This window comes from Balaenoptera borealis, assembly GCF_965194805.1.
Source record: "Balaenoptera borealis genome assembly, chromosome: 9".
Taxonomy (NCBI): Eukaryota; Metazoa; Chordata; class Mammalia; order Artiodactyla; family Balaenopteridae; genus Balaenoptera; species Balaenoptera borealis.
Genome location: NC_138873.1, coordinates 99,709,107 through 99,726,604, shown reverse-complemented (window position 1 = coordinate 99,726,604; position 17,498 = coordinate 99,709,107).

Below are 17,498 nucleotides of genomic sequence, written 5' to 3'. Positions count from 1 at the left end.
ATTATGAGACACATGCAAATTCAACCACAAAGAGGTATCAGCTCACACCACTCAGAATAACCATCAGCAAAAACTACAAAGAATAAATGCTGAAGGTGCTGGGAAGAAATACATACCCTCCACTTTAAGTGGGACGTAACCTGGAAAGAGCCACTAAGGAGAACAGAATAGAGGTGCCTTTAAAAGGTAACCATTGAGCTACCATATGATCTAGCAGACCTATGCCTAGACCTATAAACGAAGAAGAGAGAATTGGAAGGACACAGGCACGCAAATCTACATTGCATAGTATTACAATAGCCAAGATATGGAAGTAACCAAAAAGTCCACCGACAGATGGGTGGACAAAGAAGTACTGCTACCTGTACAGATGGAATAAGAGCTAGTGAAAAAATGAAACAATGCCATTTGCAGCACCATAGATGAGTCTAGAAGTAATCACGCAACTTGGAGTAAGTGAGAAAGCGAAAGACACATATCCTATCATATCACATATAGGTGTTCCCTAAAAAATGATACAAACAAAAGATATTTCCACAGAGAAACACTATCATAGATTCATTAAAAAAACTTATGGTTCACCAAATGGAAAGGTGTGAGGATTGGATACATTACCATATTGAGGTTAACAGAGAGATACAAACACATGTGAAATATATAATCACCAAAGACCTACGCAATACCAAGAGAAGACTACTCAACATTGTGTCATAACCTACATGGGAAAAGGATCCGAAGAATAGATATATGCATATGTGTGAAAGAACCACATCTTGCACACCTAGAACAAACAAAACATTGTAATCAAGTTTGCTGTGATAAGAAATAAAAATTAAGTTCAAAATACCAACAAGAAGTAATGAGACATAAACTTAAAGGGCTTTTTCCTCGCACATTCCATTCTAATTTACAACCTAGAACACCACTTCCAGTAAGGCTCTGTTGCCCTAGAAACCAGATTTGGTAAAGGAGAAATGCTGCCGCCTTGTGGCCGATTCCCGCAAGAGCAGCTTTTAACCCACAGCTAATGGTCACTTACCATTCACAAGGACTCAGGGCTGTAAAGGACACCTGCCCTCAAAATTGTGCTGAGGTAGGGAATGGATACAAAAAATTCAAAACAGGCCAAATTTTCAAGAAGATAGTATGAAGAGGTAAGTTTTACTCACTCTCTTTTTAAAGAAAGGAAAATGGATAAAAGCTCCACCTCAGGAAGTATTAGACTCATGCAATCTAATCTACAAAAAGTTTTCAACTCACACCAGTCGACTGACCATTGGCAAAAAGTCTACAAACAATAAATGCTGAAGAGGTTTTAGAGAACTGTGTACCCTCTAGCTGCTGGTGAGATGCAAAAGGGTTAAACGCTAATAATGAGAACAGAAAGGAGCTGCGTTGAAAAGGAAAAATTGAGGTACCATTCAATCCAGCAGACGCACCAATGGGCCTCTCACCTGAGAAGACCAGAATGAAGAAGACCCGGGCTGCAAAAACTGCACTGCAGCCTTATTCACCATAGCCAAGACAGTGAAGCAACCAAAATGTCCATCAACAGATGAAAGGATAAAGAAGAAGTGGTCCATGTACACAATGAATACTAGCCATGGAAAACAATGAAACACTGCTCTTTGAGGCACCATAGATGATCTTGGAGATAATCACAGAACATGAGGTAAGTCGGAAAGCAGAAGTCCTATATCCTATGATATCACTTATAGGCGTTATCTAATAACTGACACAAATGAACATATTTCCACAGAGAAAGTCAATCACAGACTTATTAAAAAAAAACTATGCTTATCTAAAAGGAAAGGTGGGGGGAATGGATAAATGAAGATTAGCGTTACCATATGTATACAAATACATATTATATACATATATCAAAAAGACCGACCATATAGCAAGGAAGGTTTACGGAACACTCTGTAATAATTTACAGGGGAAGAGGATCTCTACATAAATAGGTATATAGAATATGTAGATGAACCAGAGTGTGTACACCTTGGACAAGCAACATTCTAACCATTACCCCAATTGAAAAAATTAAAACAACGAACTAGGAGTAATGAGACATAAACTTATGGGGGGTTTTCCTGGCACATTCCATTCAAATTTACAACCTAGGCAAACGACTTCCAGAACGGCTCTGCTGCCCTAGTACCCAGATTTGGGAATGGAGAAATGCTGCATCCTTGTGGCCGTTTCCCACCACAGCAGCTTTAAACCCACTGCAAAAGGTCACTAAATATTCACCAATTGCAGGTCTGTAAATGACACCTGCCCTCCAAAAAATACTGAGGTCGAAAATCGACCAAAAAATTCTAGAGTGCAACCTTCCAAAAAGAAAATTTGAAGAGGTATATTATACTCACACTTTTGTTCTTTTTTCTTTTAACAGAAAAGAAAAAGGCGTGGAAAAATGATGAATTGTAGGAATTTTTACAGACATGTAAACCCAAATTACAAACACCTATCAGCTCACACCAGTCAGAATGGCCATCAACAAATATGCTGCAAACAAGAAATGCTGACGTGATTGTGGAGAAGTGCGTACCCTCGATTCTAAGGGGGACGTGGTAAGAGCCACTAATGACAGCACAATTGAGGTGCCTTGAAAAGGTAAACGTTGAGCTACCATACCAGTCAATCAATCATAACCACTGCTGGGTCTATCACCTGAGAAAATGAAAATCAAAAATCACAGGCTGGCAATCCTGCCCTCCAGCAATATTTACCATAGGCAACACTTGGAAGCAAGGAAAATGTCCATCAACAGAGGAATGCACCAAGAAGAAGTGGTCCATGTACACAATGGAATATTAGCCATGGAAAACACTGAAGCGCTGCTCTTTGAGGCACCACAGATGAGCCTGGAGATAATCACAAAACATGAAGTAGGTCGGAAAGCAAAAGACCTATAGCCTATATCATCACTTATGGCATTATCTAATAACTGACACAGATGAACATATTTCCAAAGAGAAAGACACTCACAGGCTTAGAAAACAAAACAAACTATGCTCATCTAAAAGGAAAGGAGGGGGGAAATTGAGAAATGAGGATTAGTGTTACTATACATATAGAAATACATATTATATACATGTATCAAAAAGACCGAACATATAGCAAGGGAGGTCGATGGAACACTGTAATATTTTACATGGGAAGAGGATCTGTACATTAATAGACATACATAATGTACAAATGGACCAGATGGTGTACACCTAGGACAAACAATATTCTAAACTTTACCCAGATTAAAAAAATTTTAAAAACCAAGAAGAAGTAATGAGACATAAACTTATGGGGATTTCTCCTGGCAAATTCCATTCTAATTTATAACCTAGGACAATGACTTCCAGAAGGGCTCTGCTGCCCTAGTACCCAGATTGGGGAATGGAGAAAAGCTACCTCCTTGTGGACGTTTCCCACAACAGCAGCTTTGAACCCACTGCAAAAGGTCACTAAATTTTCACCAACTTGCAGTTCTGTAAATGACACCTGCCCTCCAAAAAATTTCTGGGGTCAAAAATCGACCAAAAAATTCAAAAGAGGGCAACCTTCGAAGAAGTCAATTTCAAGAGCTCTATTATACTTACGGTTTTTTCTTTTAAGAGAAAAGAAAAAGGCGTAGGAATATGATGAATTTAAAAATTTTAATGTCATGCATACCCATATTACAAAAACCTATCAGCTCACAGCAATCAGAATGGCCATTAGGAAAAATGCTGCCAAAAATAAACGGTGAAGGGAGTGTGGAGAAATGCGTACCCTCGGTTGTAAGGGGGGGCATGTAAAGAGCCACTAATGAAAACACAACGTAGGTGCTTTGAAAAGGGAAACATTGAGCTACCAGTCAATCAATCACAACCACTGCTTGGCCTATCACCTGAGAAAATGAGAATCAAAAATCACAGGCTGGCAAACCTGTACGCCAGCAATATTTACCATAGCCAGCACTTGGAAGCAATGAAAATGTCCATCAACCGAGGAATGCACCAAGAAGAAGTGGTCCACGTACACAATGGAATATTACTCTAATAATAAATATAAATTGAATTAAAAACAAAGAAAAGCAAGGAGACATCAACATTTGTGGGTTTATCCGGGCACATTGCACTCTAATTTATAACCGAAGAACACCACTGGCCGGTAGGCCTGTTTCCCTAGTACCAGCATGGGGAACGTAGAAAGGCTGCCGCTCTCTGGCCATTACCTGCAAAAGCAGGTTTAAAGCCTGAGCTAATGGTCACTTCATATGAACAAGTACTTCAGGGCTGTAAATGAAACCTGCCCTCAAAATGTCTTGAGGGAGATAATGGCCAAACTATTTCAAATGGTGACACATACTTTAAGAAAACACTTTGAAGAAATAAGCTCTAATCACAGCTGGAAAAATTAAAAAGGACATGTCTTAAAGCTCAATTTCAACACATTATGAGACACATGCAAATTCAACCACAAAGAGGTATCAGCTCACACCACTCAGAATAACCATCAGCAAAAACTACAAAGAATAAATGCTGAAGGTGCTGGGAAGAAATACATACCCTCCACTTTAAGTGGGACGTAACCTGGAAAGAGCCACTAAGGAGAACGGAATAGAGGTGCCTTTAAAAGGTAACCATTGAGCTACCATATGATCTAGCAGACCTATGCCTAGACCTATAAACGAAGAAGAGAGAATTGGAAGGACACAGGCACGCAAATCTACATTGCATAGTATTACAATAGCCAAGATATGGAAGTAACCAAAAAGTCCACCGACAGATGGGTGGACAAAGAAGTACTGCTACCTGTACAGATGGAATAAGAGCTAGTGAAAAAATGAAACAATGCCATTTGCAGCACCATAGATGAGTCTAGAAGTAATCACGCAACTTGGAGTAAGTGAGAAAGCGAAAGACACATATCCTATCATATCACATATAGGTGTTCCCTAAAAAATGATACAAACAAAGATATTTCCACAGAGAAACACTATCATAGATTCATTAAAAAAACTTATGGTTCACCAAATGGAAAGGTGTGAGGATTGGATACATTACCATATTGAGGTTAACAGAGAGATACAAACACATGTGAAATATATAATCACCAAAGACCTACGCAATACCAAGAGAAGACTACTCAACATTGTGTCATAACCTACATGGGAAAAGGATCCGAAGAATAGATATATGCATATGTGTGAAAGAACCACATCTTGCACACCTAGAACAAACAAAACATTGTAATCAAGTTTGCTGTGATAAGAAATAAAAATTAAGTTCAAAATACCAACAAGAAGTAATGAGACATAAACTTAAAGGGCTTTTTCCTCGCACATTCCATTCTAATTTACAACCTAGAACACCACTTCCAGTAAGGCTCTGTTGCCCTAGAAACCAGATTTGGTAAAGGAGAAATGCTGCCGCCTTGTGGCCGATTCCCGCAAGAGCAGCTTTTAACCCACAGCTAATGGTCACTTACCATTCACAAGGACTCAGGGCTGTAAAGGACACCTGCCCTCAAAATTGTGCTGAGGTAGGGAATGGATACAAAAAATTCAAAACAGGCCAAATTTTCAAGAAGATAGTATGAAGAGGTAAGTTTTACTCACTCTCTTTTTAAAGAAAGGAAAATGGATAAAAGCTCCACCTCAGGAAGTATTAGACTCATGCAATCTAATCTACAAAAAGTTTTCAACTCACACCAGTCGACTGACCATTGGCAAAAAGTCTACAAACAATAAATGCTGAAGAGGTTTTAGAGAACTGTGTACCCTCTAGCTGCTGGTGAGATGCAAAAGGGTTAAACGCTAATAATGAGAACAGAAAGGAGCTGCGTTGAAAAGGAAAAATTGAGGTACCATTCAATCCAGCAGGCGCACCAATGGGCCTCTCACCTGAGAAGACCAGAATGAAGAAGACCCGGGCTGCAAAAGCTGCACTGCAGCCTTATTCACCATAGACAAGACAGTGAAGCAACCAAAATGTCCATCAACAGATGAAAGGATAAAGAAGAAGTGGTCCATGTACACAATGAATACTAGCCATGGAAAACAATGAAACACTGCTCTTTGAGGCACCATAGATGATCTTGGAGATAATCACAGAACATGAGGTAAGTCGGAAAGCAAAAGTCCTATATCCTATGATATCACTTATAGGCGTTATCTAATAACTGACACAAATGAACATATTTCCACAGAGAAAGTCAATCACAGACTTATTAAAAAAAAAACTATGCTTATCTAAAAGGAAAGGTGGGGGGAATGGATAAATGAAGATTAGCGTTACCATATGTATACAAATACATATTATATACATATATCAAAAAGACCGACCATATAGCAAGGAAGGTTTACGGAACACTCTGTAATAATTTACAGGGGAAGAGGATCTCTACATAAATAGGTATATAGAATATGTAGGTGAACCAGAGTGTGTACACCTTGGACAAGCAACATTCTAACCATTACCCCAATTGAAAAAATTAAAACAACGAACTAGGAGTAATGAGACATAAACTTATGGGGGGTTTTCCTGGCACATTCCATTCAAATTTACAACCTAGGCAAACGACTTCCAGAACGGCTCTGCTGCCCTAGTACCCAGATTTGGGAATGGAGAAATGCTGCATCCTTGTGGCCGTTTCCCACCACAGCAGCTTTAAACCCACTGCAAAAGGTCACTAAATATTCACCAATTGCAGGTCTGTAAATGACACCTGCCCTCCAAAAAATACTGAGGTCGAAAATCGACCAAAAAATTCTAGAGTGCAACCTTCCAAAAAGAAAATTTGAAGAGGTATATTATACTCACACTTTTGTTCTTTTTTCTTTTAACAGAAAAGAAAACGGCGTGGAAAAATGATGAATTGTAGGAATTTTTACAGACATGTAAACCCAAATTACAAACACCTATCAGCTCACACCAGTCAGAATGGCCATCAACAAATATGCTGCAAACAAGAAATGCTGACGTGATTGTGGAGAAGTGCGTACCCTCGATTCTAAGGGGGACGTGGTAAGAGCCACTAATGAAAGCACAATTGAGGTGCCTTGAAAAGGTAAACGTTGAGCTACCATACCAGTCAATCAATCATAACCACTGCTGGGTCTATCACCTGAGAAAATGAAAATCAAAAATCACAGGCTGGCAATCCTGCCCTCCAGCAATATTTACCATAGGCAACACTTGGAAGCAAGGAAAATGTCCATCAACAGAGGAATGCACCAAGAAGAAGTGGTCCATGTACACAATGGAATATTAGCCATGGAAAACACTGAAGCGCTGCTCTTTGAGGCACCACAGATGAGCCTGGAGATAATCACAAAACATGAAGTAGGTCGGAAAGCAAAAGACCTATAGCCTATATCATCACTTATGGCATTATCTAATAACTGACACAGATGAACATATTTCCAAAGAGAAAGACACTCACAGGCTTAGAAAACAAAACAAACTATGCTCATCTAAAAGGAAAGGAGGGGGGAAATTGAGAAATGAGGATTAGTGTTACTATACATATAGAAATACATATTATATACATGTATCAAAAAGACCGAACATATAGCAAGGGAGGTCGATGGAACACTGTAATATTTTACATGGGAAGAGGATCTGTACATTAATAGACATACATAATGTACAAATGGACCAGATGGTGTACACCTAGGACAAACAATATTCTAAACTTTACCCAGATTAAAAAAATTTTAAAAACCAAGAAGAAGTAATGAGACATAAACTTATGGGGATTTCTCCTGGCAAATTCCATTCTAATTTATAACCTAGGACAATGACTTCCAGAAGGGCTCTGCTGCCCTAGTACCCAGATTGGGGAATGGAGAAAAGCTACCTCCTTGTGGACGTTTCCCACAACAGCAGCTTTGAACCCACTGCAAAAGGTCACTAAATTTTCACCAACTTGCAGTTCTGTAAATGACACCTGCCCTCCAAAAAATTTCTGGGGTCAAAAATCGACCAAAAAATTCAAAAGAGGGCAACCTTCGAAGAAGTCAATTTCAAGAGCTCTATTATACTTACGGTTTTTTCTTTTAAGAGAAAAGAAAAAGGCGTAGGAATATGATGAATTTAAAAATTTTAATGTCATGCATACCCATATTACAAAAACCTATCAGCTCACAGCAATCAGAATGGCCATTAGGAAAAATGCTGCCAAAAATAAACGGTGAAGGGAGTGTGGAGAAATGCGTACCCTCGGTTGTAAGGGGGGGCATGTAAAGAGCCACTAATGAAAACACAACGTAGGTGCTTTGAAAAGGGAAACATTGAGCTACCAGTCAATCAATCACAACCACTGCTTGGCCTATCACCTGAGAAAATGAGAATCAAAAATCACAGGCTGGCAAACCTGTACGCCAGCAATATTTACCATAGCCAGCACTTGGAAGCAATGAAAATGTCCATCAACCGAGGAATGCACCAAGAAGAAGTGGTCCACGTACACAATGGAATATTACTCTAATAATAAATATAAATTGAATTAAAAACAAAGAAAAGCAAGGAGACATCAACATTTGTGGGTTTATCCGGGCACATTGCACTCTAATTTATAACCGAAGAACACCACTGGCCGGTAGGTCTGTTTCCCTAGTACCAGCATGGGGAACGTAGAAAGGCTGCCGCTCTCTGGCCATTACCTGCAAAAGCAGGTTTAAAGCCTGAGCTAATGGTCACTTCATATGAACAAGTACTTCAGGGCTGTAAATGAAACCTGCCCTCAAAATGTCTTGAGGGAGATAATGGCCAAACTATTTCAAATGGTGACACATACTTTAAGAAAACACTTTGAAGAAATAAGCTCTAATCACAGCTGGAAAAATTAAAAGGACATGTCTTAAAGCTCAATTTCAACACATTATGAGACACATGCAAATTCAACCACAAAGAGGTATCAGCTCACACCACTCAGAATAACCATCAGCAAAAACTACAAAGAATAAATGCTGAAGGTGCTGGGAAGAAATACATACCCTCCACTTTAAGTGGGACGTAACCTGGAAAGAGCCACTAAGGAGAACAGAATAGAGGTGCCTTTAAAAGGTAACCATTGAGCTACCATATGATCTAGCAGACCTATGCCTAGACCTATAAACGAAGAAGAGAGAATTGGAAGGACACAGGCACGCAAATCTACATTGCATAGTGTTACAATAGCCAAGATATGGAAGTAACCAAAAAGTCCACCGACAGATGGGTGGACAAAGAAGTACTGCTACCTGTACAGATGGAATAAGAGCTAGTGAAAAAATGAAACAATGCCATTTGCAGCACCATAGATGAGTCTAGAAGTAATCACGCAACTTGGAGTAAGTGAGAAAGCGAAAGACACATATCCTATCATATCACATATAGGTGTTACCTAAAAAATGATACAAACAAAGATATTTCCACAGAGAAACACTATCATAGATTCATTAAAAAAACTTATGGTTCACCAAATGGAAAGGTGTGAGGATTGGATACATTACCATATTGAGGTTAACAGAGAGATACAAACACATGTGAAATATATAATCACCAAAGACCTACGCAATACCAAGAGAAGACTACTCAACATTGTGTCATAACCTACATGGGAAAAGGATCCGAAGAATAGATATATGCATATGTGTGAAAGAACCACATCTTGCACACCTAGAACAAACAAAACATTGTAATCAAGTTTGCTGTGATAAGAAATAAAAATTAAGTTCAAAATACCAACAAGAAGTAATGAGACATAAACTTAAAGGGCTTTTTCCTCGCACATTCCATTCTAATTTACAACCTAGAACACCACTTCCAGTAAGGCTCTGTTGCCCTAGAAACCAGATTTGGTAAAGGAGAAATGCTGCCGCCTTGTGGCCGATTCCCGCAAGAGCAGCTTTTAACCCACAGCTAATGGTCACTTACCATTCACAAGGACTCAGGGCTGTAAAGGACACCTGCCCTCAAAATTGTGCTGAGGTAGGGAATGGATACAAAAAATTCAAAACAGGCCAAATTTTCAAGAAGATAGTATGAAGAGGTAAGTTTTACTCACTCTCTTTTTAAAGAAAGGAAAATGGATAAAAGCTCCACCTCAGGAAGTATTAGACTCATGCAATCTAATCTACAAAAAGTTTTCAACTCACACCAGTCGACTGACCATTGGCAAAAAGTCTACAAACAATAAATGCTGAAGAGGTTTTAGAGAACTGTGTACCCTCTAGCTGCTGGTGAGATGCAAAAGGGTTAAACGCTAATAATGAGAACAGAAAGGAGCTGCGTTGAAAAGGAAAAATTGAGGTACCATTCAATCCAGCAGGCGCACCAATGGGCCTCTCACCTGAGAAGACCAGAATGAAGAAGACCCGGGCTGCAAAAGCTGCACTGCAGCCTTATTCACCATAGCCAAGACAGTGAAGCAACCAAAATGTCCATCAACAGATGAAAGGATAAAGAAGAAGTGGTCCATGTACACAATGAATACTAGCCATGGAAAACAATGAAACACTGCTCTTTGAGGCACCATAGATGATCTTGGAGATAATCACAGAACATGAGGTAAGTCGGAAAGCAAAAGTCCTATATCCTATGATATCACTTATAGGCGTTATCTAATAACTGACACAAATGAACATATTTCCACAGAGAAAGTCAATCACAGACTTATTAAAAAAAAAACTATGCTTATCTAAAAGGAAAGGTGGGGGGAATGGATAAATGAAGATTAGCGTTACCATATGTATACAAATACATATTATATACATATATCAAAAAGACCGACCATATAGCAAGGAAGGTTTACGGAACACTCTGTAATAATTTACAGGGGAAGAGGATCTCTACATAAATAGGTATATAGAATATGTAGGTGAACCAGAGTGTGTACACCTTGGACAAGCAACATTCTAACCATTACCCCAATTGAAAAAATTAAAACAACGAACTAGGAGTAATGAGACATAAACTTATGGGGGGTTTTCCTGGCACATTCCATTCAAATTTACAACCTAGGCAAACGACTTCCAGAACGGCTCTGCTGCCCTAGTACCCAGATTTGGGAATGGAGAAATGCTGCATCCTTGTGGCCGTTTCCCACCACAGCAGCTTTAAACCCACTGCAAAAGGTCACTAAATATTCACCAATTGCAGGTCTGTAAATGACACCTGCCCTCCAAAAAATACTGAGGTCGAAAATCGACCAAAAAATTCTAGAGTGCAACCTTCCAAAAAGAAAATTTGAAGAGGTATATTATACTCACACTTTTGTTCTTTTTTCTTTTAACAGAAAAGAAAAAGGCGTGGAAAAATGATGAATTGTAGGAATTTTTACAGACATGTAAACCCAAATTACAAACACCTATCAGCTCACACCAGTCAGAATGGCCATCAACAAATATGCTGCAAACAAGAAATGCTGACGTGATTGTGGAGAAGTGCGTACCCTCGATTCTAAGGGGGATGTGGTAAGAGCCACTAATGAAAGCACAATTGAGGTGCCTTGAAAAGGTAAACGTTGAGCTACCATACCAGTCAATCAATCATAACCACTGCTGGGTCTATCACCTGAGAAAATGAAAATCAAAAATCACAGGCTGGCAATCCTGCCCTCCAGCAATATTTACCATAGGCAACACTTGGAAGCAAGGAAAATGTCCATCAACAGAGGAATGCACCAAGAAGAAGTGGTCCATGTACACAATGGAATATTAGCCATGGAAAACACTGAAGCGCTGCTCTTTGAGGCACCACAGATGAGCCTGGAGATAATCACAAAACATGAAGTAGGTCGGAAAGCAAAAGACCTATAGCCTATATCATCACTTATGGCATTATCTAATAACTGACACAGATGAACATATTTCCAAAGAGAAAGACACTCACAGGCTTAGAAAACAAAACAAACTATGCTCATCTAAAAGGAAAGGAGGGGGGAAATTGAGAAATGAGGATTAGTGTTACTATACATATAGAAATACATATTATATACATGTATCAAAAAGACCGAACATATAGCAAGGGAGGTCGATGGAACACTGTAATATTTTACATGGGAAGAGGATCTGTACATTAATAGACATACATAATGTACAAATGGACCAGATGGTGTACACCTAGGACAAACAATATTCTAAACTTTACCCAGATTAAAAAAATTTTAAAAACCAAGAAGAAGTAATGAGACATAAACTTATGGGGATTTCTCCTGGCAAATTCCATTCTAATTTATAACCTAGGACAATGACTTCCAGAAGGGCTCTGCTGCCCTAGTACCCAGATTGGGGAATGGAGAAAAGCTACCTCCTTGTGGACGTTTCCCACAACAGCAGCTTTGAACCCACTGCAAAAGGTCACTAAATTTTCACCAACTTGCAGTTCTGTAAATGACACCTGCCCTCCAAAAAATTTCTGGGGTCAAAAATCGACCAAAAAATTCAAAAGAGGGCAACCTTCGAAGAAGTCAATTTCAAGAGCTCTATTATACTTACGGTTTTTTCTTTTAAGAGAAAAGAAAAAGGCGTAGGAATATGATGAATTTAAAAATTTTAATGTCATGCATACCCATATTACAAAAACCTATCAGCTCACAGCAATCAGAATGGCCATTAGGAAAAATGCTGCCAAAAATAAACGGTGAAGGGAGTGTGGAGAAATGCGTACCCTCGGTTGTAAGGGGGGGCATGTAAAGAGCCACTAATGAAAACACAACGTAGGTGCTTTGAAAAGGGAAACATTGAGCTACCAGTCAATCAATCACAACCACTGCTTGGCCTATCACCTGAGAAAATGAGAATCAAAAATCACAGGCTGGCAAACCTGTACGCCAGCAATATTTACCATAGCCAGCACTTGGAAGCAATGAAAATGTCCATCAACCGAGGAATGCACCAAGAAGAAGTGGTCCACGTACACAATGGAATATTACTCTAATAATAAATATAAATTGAATTAAAAACAAAGAAAAGCAAGGAGACATCAACATTTGTGGGTTTATCCGGGCACATTGCACTCTAATTTATAACCGAAGAACACCACTGGCCGGTAGGTCTGTTTCCCTAGTACCAGCATGGGGAACGTAGAAAGGCTGCCGCTCTCTGGCCATTACCTGCAAAAGCAGGTTTAAAGCCTGAGCTAATGGTCACTTCATATGAACAAGTACTTCAGGGCTGTAAATGAAACCTGCCCTCAAAATGTCTTGAGGGAGATAATGGCCAAACTATTTCAAATGGTGACACATACTTTAAGAAAACACTTTGAAGAAATAAGCTCTAATCACAGCTGGAAAAATTAAAAGGACATGTCTTAAAGCTCAATTTCAACACATTATGAGACACATGCAAATTCAACCACAAAGAGGTATCAGCTCACACCACTCAGAATAACCATCAGCAAAACCTACAAAGAATAAATGCTGAAGGTGCTGGGAAGAAATACATACCCTCCACTTTAAGTGGGACGTAACCTGGAAAGAGCCACTAAGGAGAACAGAATAGAGGTGCCTTTAAAAGGTAACCATTGAGCTACCATATGATCTAGCAGACCTATGCCTAGACCTATAAACGAAGAAGAGAGAATTGGAAGGACACAGGCACGCAAATCTACATTGCATAGTGTTACAATAGCCAAGATATGGAAGTAACCAAAAAGTCCACCGACAGATGGGTGGACAAAGAAGTACTGCTACCTGTACAGATGGAATAAGAGCTAGTGAAAAAATGAAACAATGCCATTTGCAGCACCATAGATGAGTCTAGAAGTAATCACGCAACTTGGAGTAAGTGAGAAAGCGAAAGACACATATCCTATCATATCACATATAGGTGTTACCTAAAAAATGATACAAACAAAGATATTTCCACAGAGAAACACTATCATAGATTCATTAAAAAAACTTATGGTTCACCAAATGGAAAGGTGTGAGGATTGGATACATTACCATATTGAGGTTAACAGAGAGATACAAACACATGTGAAATATATAATCACCAAAGACCTACGCAATACCAAGAGAAGACTACTCAACATTGTGTCATAACCTACATGGGAAAAGGATCCGAAGAATAGATATATGCATATGTGTGAAAGAACCACATCTTGCACACCTAGAACAAACAAAACATTGTAATCAAGTTTGCTGTGATAAGAAATAAAAATTAAGTTCAAAATACCAACAAGAAGTAATGAGACATAAACTTAAAGGGCTTTTTCCTCGCACATTCCATTCTAATTTACAACCTAGAACACCACTTCCAGTAAGGCTCTGTTGCCCTAGAAACCAGATTTGGTAAAGGAGAAATGCTGCCGCCTTGTGGCCGATTCCCGCAAGAGCAGCTTTTAACCCACAGCTAATGGTCACTTACCATTCACAAGGACTCAGGGCTGTAAAGGACACCTGCCCTCAAAATTGTGCTGAGGTAGGGAATGGATACAAAAAATTCAAAACAGGCCAAATTTTCAAGAAGATAGTATGAAGAGGTAAGTTTTACTCACTCTCTTTTTAAAGAAAGGAAAATGGATAAAAGCTCCACCTCAGGAAGTATTAGACTCATGCAATCTAATCTACAAAAAGTTTTCAACTCACACCAGTCGACTGACCATTGGCAAAAAGTCTACAAACAATAAATGCTGAAGAGGTTTTAGAGAACTGTGTACCCTCTAGCTGCTGGTGAGATGCAAAAGGGTTAAACGCTAATAATGAGAACAGAAAGGAGCTGCGTTGAAAAGGAAAAATTGAGGTACCATTCAATCCAGCAGGCGCACCAATGGGCCTCTCACCTGAGAAGACCAGAATGAAGAAGACCCGGGCTGCAAAAGCTGCACTGCAGCCTTATTCACCATAGCCAAGACAGTGAAGCAACCAAAATGTCCATCAACAGATGAAAGGATAAAGAAGAAGTGGTCCATGTACACAATGAATACTAGCCATGGAAAACAATGAAACACTGCTCTTTGAGGCACCATAGATGATCTTGGAGATAATCACAGAACATGAGGTAAGTCGGAAAGCAAAAGTCCTATATCCTATGATATCACTTATAGGCGTTATCTAATAACTGACACAAATGAACATATTTCCACAGAGAAAGTCAATCACAGACTTATTAAAAAAAAAACTATGCTTATCTAAAAGGAAAGGTGGGGGGAATGGATAAATGAAGATTAGCGTTACCATATGTATACAAATACATATTATATACATATATCAAAAAGACCGACCATATAGCAAGGAAGGTTTACGGAACACTCTGTAATAATTTACAGGGGAAGAGGATCTCTACATAAATAGGTATATAGAATATGTAGGTGAACCAGAGTGTGTACACCTTGGACAAGCAACATTCTAACCATTACCCCAATTGAAAAAATTAAAACAACGAACTAGGAGTAATGAGACATAAACTTATGGGGGGTTTTCCTGGCACATTCCATTCAAATTTACAACCTAGGCAAACGACTTCCAGAACGGCTCTGCTGCCCTAGTACCCAGATTTGGGAATGGAGAAATGCTGCATCCTTGTGGCCGTTTCCCACCACAGCAGCTTTAAACCCACTGCAAAAGGTCACTAAATATTCACCAATTGCAGGTCTGTAAATGACACCTGCCCTCCAAAAAATACTGAGGTCGAAAATCGACCAAAAAATTCTAGAGTGCAACCTTCCAAAAAGAAAATTTGAAGAGGTATATTATACTCACACTTTTGTTCTTTTTTCTTTTAACAGAAAAGAAAAAGGCGTGGAAAAATGATGAATTGTAGGAATTTTTACAGACATGTAAACCCAAATTACAAACACCTATCAGCTCACACCAGTCAGAATGGCCATCAACAAATATGCTGCAAACAAGAAATGCTGACGTGATTGTGGAGAAGTGCGTACCCTCGATTCTAAGGGGGATGTGGTAAGAGCCACTAATGAAAGCACAATTGAGGTGCCTTGAAAAGGTAAACGTTGAGCTACCATACCAGTCAATCAATCATAACCACTGCTGGGTCTATCACCTGAGAAAATGAAAATCAAAAATCACAGGCTGGCAATCCTGCCCTCCAGCAATATTTACCATAGGCAACACTTGGAAGCAAGGAAAATGTCCATCAACAGAGGAATGCACCAAGAAGAAGTGGTCCATGTACACAATGGAATATTAGCCATGGAAAACACTGAAGCGCTGCTCTTTGAGGCACCACAGATGAGCCTGGAGATAATCACAAAACATGAAGTAGGTCGGAAAGCAAAAGACCTATAGCCTATATCATCACTTATGGCATTATCTAATAACTGACACAGATGAACATATTTCCAAAGAGAAAGACACTCACAGGCTTAGAAAACAAAACAAACTATGCTCATCTAAAAGGAAAGGAGGGGGGAAATTGAGAAATGAGGATTAGTGTTACTATACATATAGAAATACATATTATATACATGTATCAAAAAGACCGAACATATAGCAAGGGAGGTCGATGGAACACTGTAATATTTTACATGGGAAGAGGATCTGTACATTAATAGACATACATAATGTACAAATGGACCAGATGGTGTACACCTAGGACAAACAATATTCTAAACTTTACCCAGATTAAAAAAATTTTAAAAACCAAGAAGAAGTAATGAGACATAAACTTATGGGGATTTCTCCTGGCAAATTCCATTCTAATTTATAACCTAGGACAATGACTTCCAGAAGGGCTCTGCTGCCCTAGTACCCAGATTGGGGAATGGAGAAAAGCTACCTCCTTGTGGACGTTTCCCACAACAGCAGCTTTGAACCCACTGCAAAAGGTCACTAAATTTTCACCAACTTGCAGTTCTGTAAATGACACCTGCCCTCCAAAAAATTTCTGGGGTCAAAAATCGACCAAAAAATTCAAAAGAGGGCAACCTTCGAAGAAGTCAATTTCAAGAGCTCTATTATACTTACGGTTTTTTCTTTTAAGAGAAAAGAAAAAGGCGTAGGAATATGATGAATTTAAAAATTTTAATGTCATGCATACCCATATTACAAAAACCTATCAGCTCACAGCAATCAGAATGGCCATTAGGAAAAATGCTGCCAAAAATAAACGGTGAAGGGAGTGTGGAGAAATGCGTACCCTCGGTTGTAAGGGGGGGCATGTAAAGAGCCACTAATGAAAACACAACGTAGGTGCTTTGAAAAGGGAAACATTGAGCTACCAGTCAATCAATCACAACCACTGCTTGGCCTATCACCTGAGAAAATGAGAATCAAAAATCACAGGCTGGCAAACCTGTACGCCAGCAATATTTACCATAGCCAGCACTTGGAAGCAATGAAAATGTCCATCAACCGAGGAATGCACCAAGAAGAAGTGGTCCACGTACACAATGGAATATTACTCTAATAATAAATATAAATTAAATTAAAAACAAACAAAAGCAAGGAGACATCAACATTTGTGGGTTTATCCGGGCACATTGCACTCTAATTTATAACCGAAGAACACCACTGGCCGGTAGGTCTGTTTCCCTAGTACCAGCATGGGGAACGTAGAAAGGCTG